Genomic DNA, 10975 nt, shown 5'->3' with positions numbered 1-10975 from the left:
GTGTTGTAGTTAACTTGGGAGGGTAGATATTCCTAAAGATGGATTTAATTTCCTTCAATTGTTGAAGTGGTTAATGTCAGCTGTCCATTTGAGTGGATTGAGATACCCAGAGAATTGGTGTGGAAGATCTCTGCAGGTGTCTGTGAGTGTGCTTCCAGAAGGCTGAGTCAGAAAGCATGGGGAATACCTGTAATGAACATATATATTGGTGTTCAATAGGTTTGATTTAAAAAAAGCAAGAGCAGCAGTCACTCACTTATGCTCCAAGCTTCTTGAAGTTCCCTTTGGGGACTTGCACCATTGGCTCTACCTGTGTCTTTTTAAAATTTTTTATTTGTTTTAATTAGTTATCCATGACAGTAGAATGCATTTATATACTTTGATATATCATACATAGATGGGATATAATTTCTCATTTTTCTGAGTATACATATTGTAGAATCACATGGGTCATACAGTCACATATATACATACATTAAGCAATAATGTCTATTTCATTCCCTTTCTTATTCCCACATCCCCTGCATTCCCCTCCTTTCACTTTCCTCTACCTAATGTAAGTTAATGCAATTCTTTTTTTTTCTTTTGCATTACAATTTTTAATACACATATATACCACAATTTTTGTATCTTTTTTATGTAACATGTTGACACCCAATTCAAGTATTCATACATGTATTTTGGATGTATGACACATTCTACCATCCTTGCTAATCCTTGTCCCCCTTCCTTTTCCTCCCACCACTCTGCCCTATCTAGAATTCATCAATTCCTCCTATGCTCCCCCTGCATACTCCAGTGTAAGTCAGCCCCCTAAAGTCAGGGAAATATTCCGCATTTGTTTTTTTTTTTTGTTGTTTTTTTGGGGGGCGGGGGCCATTGGCGAACTCCAGTTATTTTCTTCTCCAATTCCATCCATTTACATGCAAAAGTCATGATTTTATTCTTTTATTGCTGAGTAAAATTCCATTGTGTATATATGCCAAATTTTTTATCTATTCATCCACTGAAGGGCATCTATGTTGGCTACATAGTTCAGGTATTGTGAGTTATGGTGCCATAAACATTGATCTGGCTGTGTCCCTGTAGTATGATGTTTTTAAACCTTTATGCTTAGACTGAGGAGGGGGATAGGTGGGTCAAATGGAGGTTCCATTCCCATATTTCCAAGAAATCTCCATACTACTTTCCAAATTGGCTGCTTCAATTTGCAGTCCCACCAGAAGTGTATAAGTGTACCTTTTCCCCACATCCTAGCCAACACTTATTGTTGTTTGTCTTCATAATAGCTGCATTCTGACTGGAGTGAGATGATATCTTAGAGTAGTTTTTATTTGCATTTCTCTGATTCCTAGAGATGATGAGCATTTTTTCATATATTTATTGATTGTATATCCTATCCTGACAAGTATCTGTTCAGGTCTTTAGCCCACTTTGATCAGGTTATTTGTTTTTTCACCTACCAGGATCATTTAAGTCCTCTGTTTTGGACCACAGCTTCTTCATTTGCTTCCTCATATTGTGAAGCTTCCAGCTTCTTGGACTGAGCTGTTACCAGTTTCCCAGTATTGCCATCCTGTAGGCAAATATTTGGTGACTATTACTCCCATGATTATGTGATAAGATATAATAAGCTCCCTTCTGTATACACGTGTACATTTTCTGTGTATTCTACTTTTCTGAAGAATTTTAAAAATACAGGCATATTCCAAAGGTCTGGGTCATATGGCATCTATAGTTCTAATTTTTTGAAAAACCCCTTTATAGTATTTTTAATGCCTATTCAAATTTATATTCCTGGCAAGGATGTCCAAATGTTTCCTCTTCTGCATATCCTCTGCAGTATGTGTTACCTACCAACATTTTGAGAATTGAGCCCACAAGCGTGTGGTTATATCTCATTGTGATATAACCTGAAAGCATAAAAATTCCAGAAGAAATGAGAATTTTTTTTGCCATTTGTGTTGGCAATGGTTTTAGATAGAATATGCAGAGACTGTACAAGGAAAAACAGCTGAGACTATATAAAGCTAAAAATGGTTCTATACAGCAAAGGAATCAATCAATGTAATGTAAAGCAGACGTGATTAGTGAAAACCGATTCTAGCCTCATGTCTGAAAAAGCTCAACATCCAAAATATAAGAAACTTACACAACTCACCAAAATTTAATATAAACCCCTCATAACCTAATTTAAATATGGTAAATAATTAGATTCTGCCCTAAAATTAAACAAGTGTGTAAAGACATATGAAAGTTACACAAGATCATGTATTAGGCTACATAAAATGATAATTTAGCTTTTCTGCTTTATTTGTCTCACAGGATTATGGGTGCACACTCTCCATCCTTCATGGGGCATTTGAGATCAATTAGGAAAACGCCAGGTTCTCATTTTCCCACATTATGCTTTCTCATTATTCCATGTTAATTGCCAAGAAAATCTCGAGCCTGGAAAACAACAAAATACAGATAAATTGCTAGATAATCATCAACTTTGAAAATTACTTCAGAAATCAATAGAATACATTAGTAGACCCAGATATAAAAAAATGTAAAATAGACCTACAAATCAACATTTAACTTTACAGCTGCTCAAAAAATACATGCAGTTATGCTGATATGGGAGCACATGCCACTAGTCTTGACTACCTTGAGGCCACAGAAGGAGGAGGATTTAGGCTAAGGAATTTGAGGCCAAAGTGGCAGAAACCTAGCTCTAAAAATTGACCCACCAAAAAACCAAACAGTAATCACATTTTTAAAAAGGAGCCTTCACGGGTGATTTCTATGAAACATGTAATTAGGATCAGTACCAATAATTCATGATCACGTCTAAATGTAGAAGAAGGAAATTGACTATGATCACGTCTAAATGTAGAAGAAGGAAATTGACTAATTCTTTCCTTAAGGTGAGAAATACTAGCTAACACAGCATAAGAATGGGAAATTGCAAACCATCTTTTTATAGATGTTGATGCAGATATTCAAAACCCCTAGGAAACTGAGAACAACAACAGAAAGAATGATTGGACTTCATGACCAAGAGGGACTTTGTCATATGGGAAGTTTCCAAAAATCATTTTGATAGAGCAAAGCTCTGGCAAATCACTTACTAAATTACTGTAAAACCTATGGGCAATTATGACCAGAGGAAAATTCTTTTTCAATCCACTGAATGGCAGCTATGAACTGTTTTCATACTTAATGGTGTGAACTGAAGTATTCATCAATTTAATTTAGGAAAAGAAAAAAAAGTATGCTTTTCTTTTTTTTTTTTTTTAGAACAATGCAAAAAATTTTATTCTCCACCACAAAAGAAAAGTTGTTGCACTCTGAGAATCAAACAAGGTAACTTAAACAAAGCAATATAAGAACAAAAAGTATTCATCTAATACTAAAAATCAGAAAAAAGAAAAAAAATAAATATAGTTGCCAAAATCTACCAGAAATAAAAAAATAATATAAAATCATATTATGTAATAATGTAAAATATACTACTATATTATTATACTTTAATATTCCAGCATGTTATTGTTTTATAGTGATAATAACTTTTATTTTTGTCCAGTAAAAATAAAAGCTATATAAACACAAAACTATCTGTATTCTATATAGATGTCCATATTTTATTTTATTTTATTTTATTTTATTTATTTTTTTTATTGTTGGTCGTTCAAAACATTACATAGTTCTTAATACATCATATTTCACAATTTGATTCAAGTGGGTTATGAACTCCCAATTATACCCCGTATACAGATTGCTGAATCACATCAGTTACCCTTCCATTGATTGACAAATTGCCTTTCTAGTGTCTGATGTATTCTGCTGTCTGTCCTATTCTCTACTATCCCCCCTCCCCTCCCCTCCCCTCCCCTCCCCTCCCCTCCCCTTTTCTCTCTCTACCCCTTCTACTGTAAATCATTTCTTCGATTTGTTTTATCTTGTCTTACCCCTCCTTTCCTCTTATATGTCCTTATGTATAATCCTGAGGATCGCCTTCCATTTCCATGCGATTTCCCTTCTCCCTCCCTTTCCCTCCCACCTCTCATCCCTGTTTAATGTACATCTTCTTCTCAAGCTCTTCGTCCCTACCCTGTCCTTGTTTACTCCCCTTATATCAAAGGGGTCATTTGGTATTTGTTTTTTAAAGATTGACTAGCTTCACTTAGCATAATCTGCTCTAATGCCATCCATTTCCCTCCAAATTCTATGATTTTGTCATTTTTTAATGCAGAGTAATACTCCATTGTGTATAAATGCCACATTTTTTTTATCCATTCATCTATTGAAGGGCATCTAGGCTGATTCCACAATCTTGCTATCGTGAATTGTGCTGCTATGAACATCGATGTAGCAGTGTCCCTGTAGCATGCTCTTATTAGGTCTTTAGGGAATAGACCGAGAAGGGGAATAGCTGGATCAAATGGTGGTTCCATTCCCAGCTTTCCAAGAAATCTCCATACTGCTTTCCAAATTGGCTGCACCATTTTGCAGTCCCACCAGCAATGAACAAGAGTGCCCTTTTCCCCGCATCCTCTCCAGCACTTATTGTTGTTTGACTTCCTAATGGCTGCCAGTCTTACTGGAGTGAGATGGTATCTTAGGGTAGTTTTGATTTGCATTTCTCTGACTGCTAGAGATGGTGAGCATTTTTTTCATGTACTTATTGATTGATTGCATGTCCTCCTCTGAGAAGTGTCTGTTCAGGTCCTTGGCCCATTTATTGATTGGGTTATTTGTAATCTTATTGTCTAATTTTTTGAGTTCTTTGTATATTCTGGTTATTAGGGCTCTATCTGAAGTGTGTGGAGTAAAGATTTGTTCCCAGGATGTAGGCTCCCTGTTTATCTCTCTTATTGTTTCTTTTGCTGAGAAGAAACTTTTTAGTTTGAGTAAGTCCCATTTGTTGATTCTAGTTGTTAACTCTTGCGCTATGGGTGTCCTATTGAGGAATTTGGGGCCCGATCCCACAGTATGTAGATCATAACCAACTTTTTTTTCTATCAGATGCCGTGTCTCTGATTTAATATCAAGCTCCTTGATCCATTTTGAGTTAACTTTTGTGCATGGCGAGAGATAGGGATTCAGCTTCTTTTTGGTGCAAATGGATTTCCAGTTTTCCCAGCACCATTTGTTGAAGATGCTATCCTTCCTCCATTGCATGCTTTTAGCCCCTTTATCAAATATAAGATAGTTGTAGTTTTGTGGATTGGTTACTGTGTCCTCTATTCTGTACCATTGGTCCACCCGCCTGTTTTGGTACCAGTACCATGCTGTTTTTGTAACTATTGCTCTGTAGTATAGTTTGAAGTCTGGTATCGCTATACCGCCTGATTCACACTTCCTGCTTAGCATTGTTTTTGCTATTCTGGGTCTTTTATTATTCCATATGAATTTCATGACTCTTTTATCTATTTCTACAAGAAATGCTGTTGGGATTTTGATTGGCATTGCATTGAACTTATAGAGAACTTTTGGTAATATCGCCATTTTGATGATGTTGGTTCTGCCTATCCATGAGCAGGGTATATTTTTCCATCTTCTAAGGTCTTCTTCTATATCTTTCTTTAGTGTTCTGTAATTTTCATTGTATAAATCTTTCACCTCTTTTGTTAGGTTGATTCCCAAGTATTTTATTTTTTGGGGGGATATTGTGAACGGAGTAGTTTTCCTCATTTCCGTTTCAGAGGATTTGTCGCTGATATACAGGAATGCCTTTGATTTATGCGTGTTGATCTTATATCCGGCCACTTTGCTGAATTCATTTATTAGCTCTAATAGCTTCTTTGTAGACCCTTTTGGATCTGCTAGGTATAGAATCATATCATCTGCAAATAGTGATAATTTAAGTTCTTCTTTTCCTATTTTTATGCCTTTAATTTCTTTCGTCTAATTGCTCTGGCCAGTGTTTCGAGGACTATGTTGAACAGAAGTGGTGAGAGAGGGCATCCCTGTCTTGTACCAGATCTTAGAGGGAATGCCTTCAATTTTTCTCCATTCAGAATGATGCTGGCCTGTGGCTTATCATAGATTGCTTTTACAATGTTGAGGTATGATCCTGTTATCCCTAATTTTTCTAGCATTTTGAACATAAAGGGATGCTGTACTTTGTCGAATGCTTTTTCTGCATCTATTGAGATGATCATATGGTTCTTATTTTTAAGTCTATTGATGTGGTGAATAACATTTATTGATTTCCGTATATTGAACCAGCCTTGCATCCCAGGGATGAATCCTACTTGATCATGGTGTATAATTTTTTTGATATGTATTTGAATCCGATTCGCCAGAATTTTATTGAGGATTTTTGCGTCAAGGTTCATTAGAGAAATTGGTCTGTAGTTTTCTTTCTTTGAAGTGTCTTTGTCTGGTTTCAGAATCAGGGTGATGTTGGCCTCGTAGAATGAATTTGGAAGTTCTCCCTCTTTTTCTATTTCCTGAAATAGCTTGAAAAGTATTGGTGTTAGTTCCTCTTTAAAGGTTTTGTAAAACTCTGCTGTATACCCATCCGGTCCTGGGCTTTTCTTAGTTGGTAGTCTTTTGATGGTTTCTTCTATTTCCTCTATTGTTATTGGTCTGTTTAGGTTGTCAATATCCTCCTGACTCAATCTGGGCAGATCATAAGACTTAAGGAATTTATCTATGCCTTCACTATCTTCTATTTTATTGGAGTATAAGGATTCAAAATAATTTCTGATTATCTTCTGTATTTCTGAAGTGTCTGTTGTGATATTGCCTTTTTCATCCCGTATGCTAGTAATTTGGGTTCTCTCTCTTCTTCTCTTCCTTAGCATGGCTAAGGGTCTGTCAATTTTATTTATTTTTTCAAAGAACCAGCTTTTAGTTTTGTCAATTTTTTCAATTGTTTCTTTTGTTTCAATTTCATTAATTTCAGCTCTGATTTTAATTATTTCTTGCCTTCTACTTCTTTTGCTGTTGTTTTGCTCTTCTTTTTCTAGGATTTTGAGATGAAGTATGAGATCATTTATTTGTTGGTTTTTTCTTTTTTTGAGGAATGAACTCCAAGCAATGAATTTTCCTCTTAGAACTGCTTTCAATGTGTCCCATAGATTCCGATATGTTGTGTCTGTGTTTTCATTTAACTCTAGGAATTTTTTAATTTCCTCCTTGATGTCTTCTAAAACCCATTGATCACTCAGCAACCTATTGTTCATTCTCCAAGTGATGCTTGATTTTTCCTTCCTTCTTTTATCATTGATTTTCAGTTTCATTCCATTATGATCAGATAAGATGCATGGTATTATCTCTACCCCTTTATATTGTCTAAGAGTTGCCCTGTGACATAATATATGGTCTATTTTTGAGAAGGTTCCATGTGCTGCTGAGAAAAAAGTGTAACTACTTGATGTTGGGTGGTATAGTCTATATATGTCAATTAAGTCTAGGTTGTTAATTGTGTTATTGAGATCTATAGTTTCCTTATTTAACTTTTGTTTGGAAGATCTGTCCAGTGGTGAGAGAGGTGTGTTAAAGTCACCCCAGATCACGTTGTGGTCAATTTGAGTCTTGAACTTGAGAAGAGTTTGTTTGAACATAGGTGCCCCATTGTTTGGGGCATATATATTTATGATTGTTATGTCTTGTTGGCATATGGTCCATTGAGCAGTATGAGATGTTCTTCTTTATCTATTTTGATTAACTTTGGCTTGAAGTCTACCTTATTTAATATAAGTATGGAGACATCTGCTTGCTTTCAAGGTTCATGTGAGGGGTATGTTTTTTCCCAATCTTTCACCTTCAGTCTATCTTTTCCCTAGTCTCCTGGAGGCAGAATATGGTTGGATTTTTTAAAAAATCCAGGCTACTCGCCTATGTCTTTTGATTGGTGTGTTAAGCTACTAACATTTAAGGTTACTATTGAGGGATGGTTTGTATTTCCAGCCATCCTTGTTTTATTTTTTTCTACTTGACTTGAAGTGTTAATTATTGTTTAATTTTTTAATTGGTATCTACATATAGGATGCAGCCTATTAATCGAACATGTGTAGTGATCAAATCTGTGCAATTTCTACCTTCTAAAATATCATTTTGGATTGAAACCTGTGAACTCTTTTTAGAATGTCCACAGTCTAATAATTACTTGTCTGATTCAAACTATGGGCTATAAAACCTAAGAGTTACTTTTCCCTCTTAAAGGCTTTTTGGCACTTCTTGCCATCTGTCTCTTATAACAGATATAAAAAGCTTTTCTCATTTGTGGTTCTTTGTGATCAACTTTTTCAGCTTCAACATATGAGTGCAAACACAGGATTTGTGAAATATGACAAATCACTAGAAAAAGACAGTCTCCCACGGTAAATCCAGAAAAAATAATATAAATTTAAAAATTGTAGACTATAGTCCCAGTGCCTTGGGAGGCTAAGAAAGGAGGATGGTGAGTTCAAATCAAGCAACAGCAAGACCTTGAGCAACTTGGTGACATGCTGTCTCTAAATAAAAATACAAAATAGGAGTGGGGATGTGGATCACTGGTTGAGTGCCCATGAGTTTAATCCCTGGTAACCCCCCAAAAAATATATTAGGGTTCACGTTTAATCACTAGGCCTTAGTTATTTTTTGGTGAGATCAATATATAAATGGCATATGCCAATTCTTATGAATTTATTTTATGTAAGTCAAATATAATATAAATATTTTTATAGTATAAGCTTAAATTGATCTATATTAGCATGTGAAAATAACTTAAAAATGCTTACATGTGAGGCTGAATGCCTGCAATCTCATTGGCTCAGGAGTCAGAGGATTACAAGGCCAAAGCTCAATAACTTAGCAAGGTTTTCTCCCAATATAAAAAAATGGCTGGGGTGATAGTTTAATGAGTAAATGCCCTGGGTTCAATCTGGGGTACAAAGGAAAGGAGGAGGCTTTTAAAATTGCCTTGTCTCAACAACAAGAACAAATGTGAAATTTAAAACCAAAAACTGCATTCTATCACTTTTCTGTGACACACAGAATCTGCTTCAATTCATTTTAAACATTTGAATCTTACACAATCTAAGTTTTCTAACACTCAATAAATGACATGTTTTAGTCACGTGTGTCTCCAGGCCATTGGATGAATTTAAGATCAGTGTAGCTGAGGAAAATGCAGTCATACAAACTGGAGTGTGCAGGTGCCATGAATTTTCAGTAATAGTCAAGAACTCATGGATGGGTTGTTCATTGCCTTGAAACTGTTGGAAAATTGTTTTCTGATGGTAAATTTCTGTATCAGTATTGGGAAGAACTTAGACCCTTTCCTGATTGTATGCTTCAAAGAAAGGGACACAATTTCATGTAATAATGAGAACTAATCTTCATACAGGTAGTGGCCAGGAGAAAGCACAGTCTGGTCATTCTGCTAGCTCCAGTTTTGAACCACAATCATCACTAAATGATGTGCATCAAGTATGATTAAAATTGTGTAAATGCACCATGGTAGTGTTGTGAAGAAATATCTATAGTAATGTCCCTGCTGAGGCTCCATTGTTGTTAGGAAGCATCCTGGGGAATGGGAATGATTCATAGATGACTGAAATCCTGAGCTATGTACCTTCCCAGCTGTGCACATCATGCCTGGCACAACATAGTCCAGGAGATCATGAGACATAACACAAGCTCTCTGACATCAAGGAGGTAATCTGAGAAACACCTCTCAAACAAGGGTCTAAAGAGTGATACTTCCAGCTTGCTCCATGGATGCCCTATTGTACTGGGCACTCATGTCCTTTATGCACTGGAGAAACCAAGCTGCCCCCTAGAGTGGGCATTCTGGGTGGAAGGATATGTAAATAACAGGGAATCTAACTCAGATTTCTGAAATACGTTACATTTGAAGAATTCACATATGGTAAGAAGAAGGAAAGGCCAAGTGAGGAGATTAGAAAAAACAGATCACACATGAAACAGAAATTTTCAAAAAAAAAAATCACGTTTTGTTTGTTAGAGCTGATAGTAAAGACTCCCTCTAATATCTGGATCCAGGAAAGAGTCATGTTAGATATAGTGCTGTCACTAAAGTCAGGGGAGGCTGTGTGATACAAGCACCATCATCTGTGTTGCAACCATCTAATGAGGACTGCTCATGCAGTGGACACGAGCTGGTGGTCAGGACAGAAGTAGAGAGAATTACAGGAGAAGGACACCCCACTGCAAGTCAGGGTTATTTGGACCCTCTGGGTGGGCACATTCCAGGGTGAAAGTGAGAGGAAGAAACATCTCTTCTCCCATATGCAATCTGAGCACCATCTTGTTCATAACAGGAGAGGAAATAGGATCTGTCACCCCTAACAACACATGTGCAGACTTACAGCTTGGGGTTGTCCTCATCTCACAGCTCAGCTTCACCACTACTGCCAACCCTCCCCGTGTCCTCTTGGTATTCACTAACAGACAAAAGGGAGATGGAGAATTGTGACTGGTCTTGCTTCACGCAAGTGGACTGATGTCAGCCTCAGCAGAAACCTCTTACTTGTGGCTCTTGTGTGCTGGGAATCTATAAATAGCACTAGGGAGAAATGACTGACACCTCAGAGAGGGCAACACCATCACCCAGCCCCTGTGCTGCAAAACACACCCTCCAGTAACACAACCAGCAAACTCTGGGCAAGACGTGACTGAATGAATGGCAGGTCTTTGTGAAAAGTAGATATGAGAACCATGCTTTTGTAAATTGTCAGGGTTTGAAAATACAGCTCAGGGTTAACACTTACAGCTATGATATTTATATTTCTATTTTTTTAAATTTCTCCTGAGAAAAGCAACTAAAAGAGAAATTGTTCTTTAAAGTAAAGAAAGAAGATGCCCCAGAGGTGCTTCTCTGTGGGCACAAGTGCATGGAGTACTGCATACAGGGCATAGGTTAAGGGCGTCTGAGTGGAGGCCACCCCCTAAGCTAGGCCTGTGAGTGGCAAACTGCTTACCCCATCAGCACAACTCTGGGCACGAGGCCATGTGTTGAAGTCCCACT

This window comes from Urocitellus parryii, chromosome 16 (genome assembly GCF_045843805.1).
Source record: "Urocitellus parryii isolate mUroPar1 chromosome 16, mUroPar1.hap1, whole genome shotgun sequence".
NCBI lineage: Eukaryota > Metazoa > Chordata > Mammalia > Rodentia > Sciuridae > Urocitellus > Urocitellus parryii.
The sequence above is the reverse complement of the archived record's forward strand: the minus strand, read 5'-3'. Positions refer to the sequence as shown.